The 6,560-nt window shown below is 39.9% G+C and overlaps 1 long non-coding RNA gene across 1 annotated transcript; it reads right to left on the bottom strand.

The window, feature by feature from the left end:
• Positions 1-805: 805 nt before the first annotated feature.
• On the bottom strand, positions 806-1,776 carry LOC129426663 (uncharacterized). Its single transcript, XR_012358923.1, has 3 exons — positions 1,587-1,776; positions 1,019-1,083; positions 806-890 (listed from the first exon to the last, which is right to left on the bottom strand). It is a non-coding gene; the product is annotated as an uncharacterized lncRNA (long non-coding RNA).
• Between the last annotated feature and the right edge of the window lie 4,784 nt (positions 1,777-6,560).

Here is a 6,560-nt window from a genome sequence, read left to right as displayed (position 1 = left end):
GGATTAAAAACAGTTGTTTATATTGGTTATTTTGGTAATGTTATTCACTTAGTCAGTCTTACTGGTTAATGAGATAGGAGTGTGCTTCTGGTTGGTGCGTGTAGGCTAAAGTTAGTATTTTTCAAAATCAAATACCCTGCCCTTTAAAGGAATAGTCTACCCTTTTGCCATATTAAACTATGTTATTACCTCAACTTAGACAAATTAATACATATCTATCTTTTTTCAATGCGTGCACTGTATAGCGCGTCGTGAATGTGTTAGCATTTAGCCTAGACACATTAATTCCTATGGTACCAAACAGGGAAGCCACCAAACACTTCCGTGTTTTCCCTATTTAAAGAATGTTACATGAGGAGTTATACCAGTAAGTATGGTGCCACAAAATAAAACTTTTTTTTGGTACCATAGGAATGAATGGGGCTAGGCTAAATGCGAACACATTAACAACACACTGTGCAGTGCACGCATTGAAAAAAGATAGGTATGTATTAATTCGTCTAGGTTGAGGTAATAACATAGCTTAATATGGCAAAAGGGTAGACTATTCCTTTAAGATGCCAAGCATAAAATATTCACAATACAATCTTATGGACATAAAACATCTAAACAATATTGTATGGGTGAGTTAACTGTTGTATCGGCAAAGAGTAATTTAATCTGGGGCTTTTAATATTTAGAAAATATTAAGGCAGTACCGGACTGTCGTCAATTACACCTCACATAGCCTAATGTCATATTAAAAGTATTATTTTGTGAAACACCATTCAGCCTAAAACTACATACAAACACACTTACCTTTAATAACTGATGTTTTTTCAAATGCTTGCTTCTGCAGTGGACCACCACCATTCATGTTGAACTTTGAAATTAATGAATTTTATGGAACTCTAAAATACAAAAGATAATGTCGTTAACATTTGCAGACTTACATATATTTTTGATTTTTTTGTGACCACATGAAAGACTGCGTTGACACCACAATGTCTTATTAATATTGCATGTTTATAGAATTGACCTGTCCAGCATTCTTCTGGCACGGTCTCTCAAGTTTCTCCCTCCAGTTTCACACAGCTTTGACACCTGAATAGCACATGCCTATGTCAGTAATTGTACAGTATTGTATGCTTCAGTGTACAAGTGTTTACCAACCTTTAAGGCTAATGCCCACTGACCTGCAAGTTTTCCCTCACTAACACAATAAAAATCTTTTTTCCAACAAACTGAAGGCCTGTGAGTTAAATCCATATGGAAAAATAGCTTTCCCCCTCAATCTATCTCTGTATGCATAATTGTAAAGCATAACTGCCTACATTACTTTAAGCAACACGGTGATAACTTAGCTAAGTTACTGCTGTTACTAAAAAGCAGCCTACAAATCACTTATGTAAATCTTCAGTGTAACGTTACATAGACTCATTTACCTCCACTAATTTATTACATTGCAGGTTGTACTGTTTAGGTTTTATAAAACATGGGTTACTTACTTTAACGTAAAGTTACCCGCAAGAATGTCGCGATTCCAACAACAAATAAAGTAAATACATTTTAAACACATGTAAAATAAAATAATAAAAAACACTTACAAGACCAAACGAGTGTGGAAGATTGCTTTCCCCTTGGCTGCTCGCTGGTCGGTGTTGTTGATTTTCAAACACCGGAAATCTTTCTCGCGAGATTTGGCCTCGTGTTTGTGTACTGCAGCTGCCATCTAGCGGTTCGGAGTTGTAACTGGATTTTGTATATCAATAATGAATGTTATGCGTGACAGCAGATATTCAGATAAGATAAATACATCTTGAATTCACTGGTGTCTTTGCATGCCTGATGAAATATCATACATCTTGCAAGTTATTTTGGCAAAAACAACATTTTATTAAATTCAAGGTTATTCTGGGCTAAACATGGTTTGTTCGTAGTCGGTCTATTTATGAGCTAAATAGTGGCTATGTGCGACGGTGCATAAAACACTGTAAAGAAATTAAACAAACCTTGTAATCGCTGTTAACTTTGCTTACACAATGAAATACCATACATCTCACAAGTTATTTGGCAAAAACCACGTGTAATTTAATTAATGGTTATTTCTGGGCTAAACGTGGGTTATTCGTAGTCGGTCTATTTGTAAGCTAAATAGTGGCTAAGTACAGACGGTGCATATAACACCTTAAAGAAATGAAACAAAATACCTTAATCGCTTTGAACTTTGTTTACATGATTAAATATCATACATCTCACAAATCATTTTGGAAAAACAACATGTAATTAAATTCATGGTTATTTCTGGGCTAAACGTGGTTTATTCGTAGTCGGTCTATTTATGAGCTAAATTGTGACTACGTACAGACGATGCATAAAACACTTTATAGAAATGAAACGAAATACCTTGTAATCGCTGTTAACTTTGCTTACATGATGAAATAGCATACATCTCACAAATTATTTTGTCAAAAACCACATGTAACCAAATTAAAGTTTATTTGGGCTAGATATGGGCTAGGCATAGCCCGGCCATATCGGGTCTATACTGAAACGAGACGTTGAAATGACGGCTATTGCTTGCTGGGAGGTACCGTAGCAACGGCACTGTAAAGAACAGATTAATTCCTGTAAAATAGAAGAGAAACGAGGAGACAGCGTTCAGGTTTGAGCTCTCTGCAGTAATTTATTCTTTGAATTTCCTTCAGCAAACACCTCTATTGTTAAGAGTCATTTTATGTTTCACATATTACATGTTCAGTGTCTCTTTAACATAACAATGAATTTTCAGTTTCTATGTCATTACTATCCATAATAAAAGAAATCTCTTTGCACCAAATACATGTTCACTTACTCTTTGTGCTTGTATTTTACTCTATTTATCAAAATGAAATGCAAAGACAATGGTAATATCCACCAGCTATTTTTAAAGATACTTGGAATCTTTCACTCACAGTGTTTTATCAGTATCATGTTAATATAGTACTGCAAAATCATGCTCAAAGCTAATAAATTGATTAAATTGATAACTTTATACTTCATTTTTTAACTGTAAACATTTTTGTATAGACTTATTAAACAAAACATTTTTAACCAATGGTGAAAAACTAACAAACAGTGAGTTAATCATATCTGTTAACCTTACAAGCTCAAAAAACATCTTCATATGGTTTATGTACATGAGAAAGTGTGTGTTTTGAACTGACTCGTTTCAAAATCATTATAAACAAAATCATTAACAGACTCTGATGAAAATTATTTCACTGAAACAGTCCACCCTTATCCCATTTACATTTCAGCATGACCAAATTATACACATGATCTGTTTTTGTACATTTACCCACCTGTAAAACAGGAGAGAAATGAGGAGACAGCGTTCAGGTTTGAGCTCTCTGCAGTAATGAGAAACTCACAACTCACGCAGCTACAGTAAACCTGTCACCCGACACTGCCCCCTGCTGGCCTGGAGCAAACACTACTCAATTAACTTTAAAACAGGAAAAGTCACATAAAAATAGAACCCTTTGGATACTTATATTTTCTTTCTTTAAAAGAAATACAATAAATTGTTTTTCAAATAAAAGACAATAGTTGTGAATATTCTTAAATACACAAATACAACACTTTTGTGGTTGTCACACACTCCCCGGCAAAAAGAAATGGGTCCCACCATTTTCTGCTCATCTTTTAACTAAAACTCTCTTTTCTCTTTTAACAGGCAACAGGAACTGGTAATAGGTATGGTGGTGATGTTAAGGGGTAAGGCATGTATGTAAATAGTGGGTAAATGGTAGAATATGAGTTTAGTGGATAGGTTGGTGTTGGATAGGGGATAAGAGAGTGCATGGGTTGAGTGGTTTGAGTTGTAGTGTAAGCAGGTGATTGTAAGTGTGTGTTTGCCATATTAACTGTGGCTTGTGTTGTCAGTGAGGGCTGACCCAGGTTCTCATATGTAAAAATCTGTCTAGGTCGTCTGTCTCGACTTGACCTCCTGACCTCGGCCCGGTTGTCTGGCACCGGATTGGCTGGAGCCTGTTCCTCCTGGATGGGCTCTGGAGCCTCATCATATCCATCTTGTTCCTCAGGTCCTGCAACAACAGACTGGTCTTCATCCTCTGCTGGTTCCTCCATCTCTGCGTCGTTTTCAGGCATCAGGTCTGTTTCAGGTAAGTATTGTATCCTAACTCTCCTTTTTTCCTGTACAGGTACTGAGGTTGGACTACCCCGAGTGCTGGGAATTCGTCGTTGTGGGACTACAGCGGGTATCTCCTGTATCCTTTCTGTTGGTAACCTCAGCCAATAACGATGGCCATCTGAGTCATCATCAGAATTTGAGTCTGAATCTGATTCTTCCTGCAGATCTGCCTGTTCTGGCACGTTGGTACGTCGAGTCTGGCATTCACTTTTCTTTGTGTTCTTTTCAGGAGCGTCATGGCATGGAGGAGCTTCAACTGGAAGGTCATTTACTAATAAAAGCAAATTGCGGTGTAGTGTTCTTGTCTTCCTCTTGTCCCCAGACTCAGGGTGAACTACATACACTGGGTTATCCGCGAACTGTTCCTTAACAACGTAGATGGACTTTTCCCAGTATGACCGTAGTTTTCCTGGGCCAGCTCGCTCACTGAGGTTCCTGACTAAGACCCTATCGCCAGGCTGTAGTACCACTCCTCTTGCTTTCTTGTCGTAAAGCACTTTGCCTTTTGCACTGGCCTGTCTGCTGTTCTCATTGGCTATTCGATAAGCTTCAGACATCTGCTTTGCCCACTTCTTTGCATATCCTTTTGGCGAGTCAGAGTCTGTCTCTTCAACCAAGCCGAATAGTAAATCAATGGGAAGGCGGGGATGGCGGCCATAAAGAAGAAAGAAGGGTGAGAAGCCTGTCGACTCGTGCCGAGTACAATTGTACGCATGTACAACTTGTGGGATTTGATCTTTCCATCGTTCCTTTTCTTTATCCGACAATGTTCTTAGCATCTGGAGTATCGTCCGATTAAACCTTTCCGCAGGGTTTCCCTGGGGATGGTATGGTGATGTTCTTGAATGACGGATACCTGACAGCTGTTGAAGTGTACGAAAGAGCTCATTCTCAAATTCACGGCCTTGGTCGTGGTGTAACTTTGATGGATATCCGAAGCGGAGAATGAAATCATTAAAGATGCGCTCAGCTGCAGTCTTGCCACTCTTATTCTTTGTTGGGTAAGCTTGAGCGAATCTTGTAAAATGATCAACGACCACAAGGATATATTCATAGCCACCACGACTGGTCTCTAGATGTAAATAGTCAATACACACCAACTCTAGTGGTGAGCTTGATGTGATATTACCCATTGGGGCGCGAACATGAGTAACTGGCTTCTTTGATTTTATGCATGGACACTTCTTAGTGACGTGGTCCTCGATCTCTCTGGCCATAAAAGGCCAATAGAACCTGGTTCTGGCAAGGTTAAGTACCCTTTCTGTACCAACATGGGCCATTTCGTTATGGAGTTTTTTCAAAACAAGGTGTTTGTACTTGGCAGGGAGCACCAACTGCTTTCTTTCATTAGCACGTCTGTATAGGAGACCATTCTCCAAAACTAGCTTTCCCCATTCATGGAATAGTCTTTTGGTGGCTCCACTAGCAGCTTTCCGTATCTCGTCAGTTAAAGGTGTACCAGCCTCTTTTAACTTGATAATTTCACTGATGGCTTCATCTGCATGTTGTGCTTCCACAAGCTCACTCTGGCTAATTGCATTTAAGTGATCGAAGGAGAGAGACGGGTCAGCTTGGGAGGAGATGTTGAGAGCTGCTACCAGGCTACATCTTTCTGTTTGGCTACTTTACTTCCATCCCATACTGCATGAACCACGTCTTCGGTACACTCTTTGGTACAGGACTCCGCATAAGCATCAATGTCCAAAGGGAGACGTGACAGCGTGTCAGCGTCTATGTTGGACTTCCCCGGTCTGTATTTTATGTCAAATCTGAAGTCGGAGAGTTCCCCAACCCACCGATGGCCTACCGCATTTAGCTTTGCTGTGGTCATAACGTAGGTCAGTGGATTGTTGTCTGTATAAATTGTGAAGTGGGGTGCATAAAATAAGTAATCTCTAAACTTTTCACACACAGCCCACTTCAGGGCAAGGAACTCTAGTTTCCCACTATGCAGATGGTAGTTTCGCTCAGCTGCAGTCAAAGTCCTAGACCCGTACCCAATAACTCTCAACTTGCCATCCTGGTGTTGATAAAGAATTGCGCCCAGCCCCTGGTCTGAAGCATCGGTGTGTAATACGAAAGGTGAGTTGAAGTTAGGGTATGCTAACACAGGGGGGCTAACAAGGAGAGACACAAGTTGGTCAAGGGCTTTCTGGTGTTCGGTGGCCCACTCTACAGGTGTTCTGGATGGTAATTGTGGACTTTTGCTTTTACCATGTGCTACAGCTGCGTGTCCTGGCTTGACTTGTAGTAGCTCATAAATGGGCTTTGCTATCCTTGAAAAGTCCTGAATGTAGGAGCGGTAGTAGCCCAGGAACCCGGTGAGCTTTCTCACATCTCCCACTGTCTGTGGTGTCCTACTGGTCAACGACCGCACGGCATCCAG

The sequence above is a fragment of the Misgurnus anguillicaudatus genome, chromosome 19 (genome assembly GCF_027580225.2).
Source record: "Misgurnus anguillicaudatus chromosome 19, ASM2758022v2, whole genome shotgun sequence".
NCBI classification, from domain to species: Eukaryota; Metazoa; Chordata; class Actinopteri; order Cypriniformes; family Cobitidae; genus Misgurnus; species Misgurnus anguillicaudatus.
This window is presented reverse-complemented; position numbering and strand designations above follow the sequence as displayed.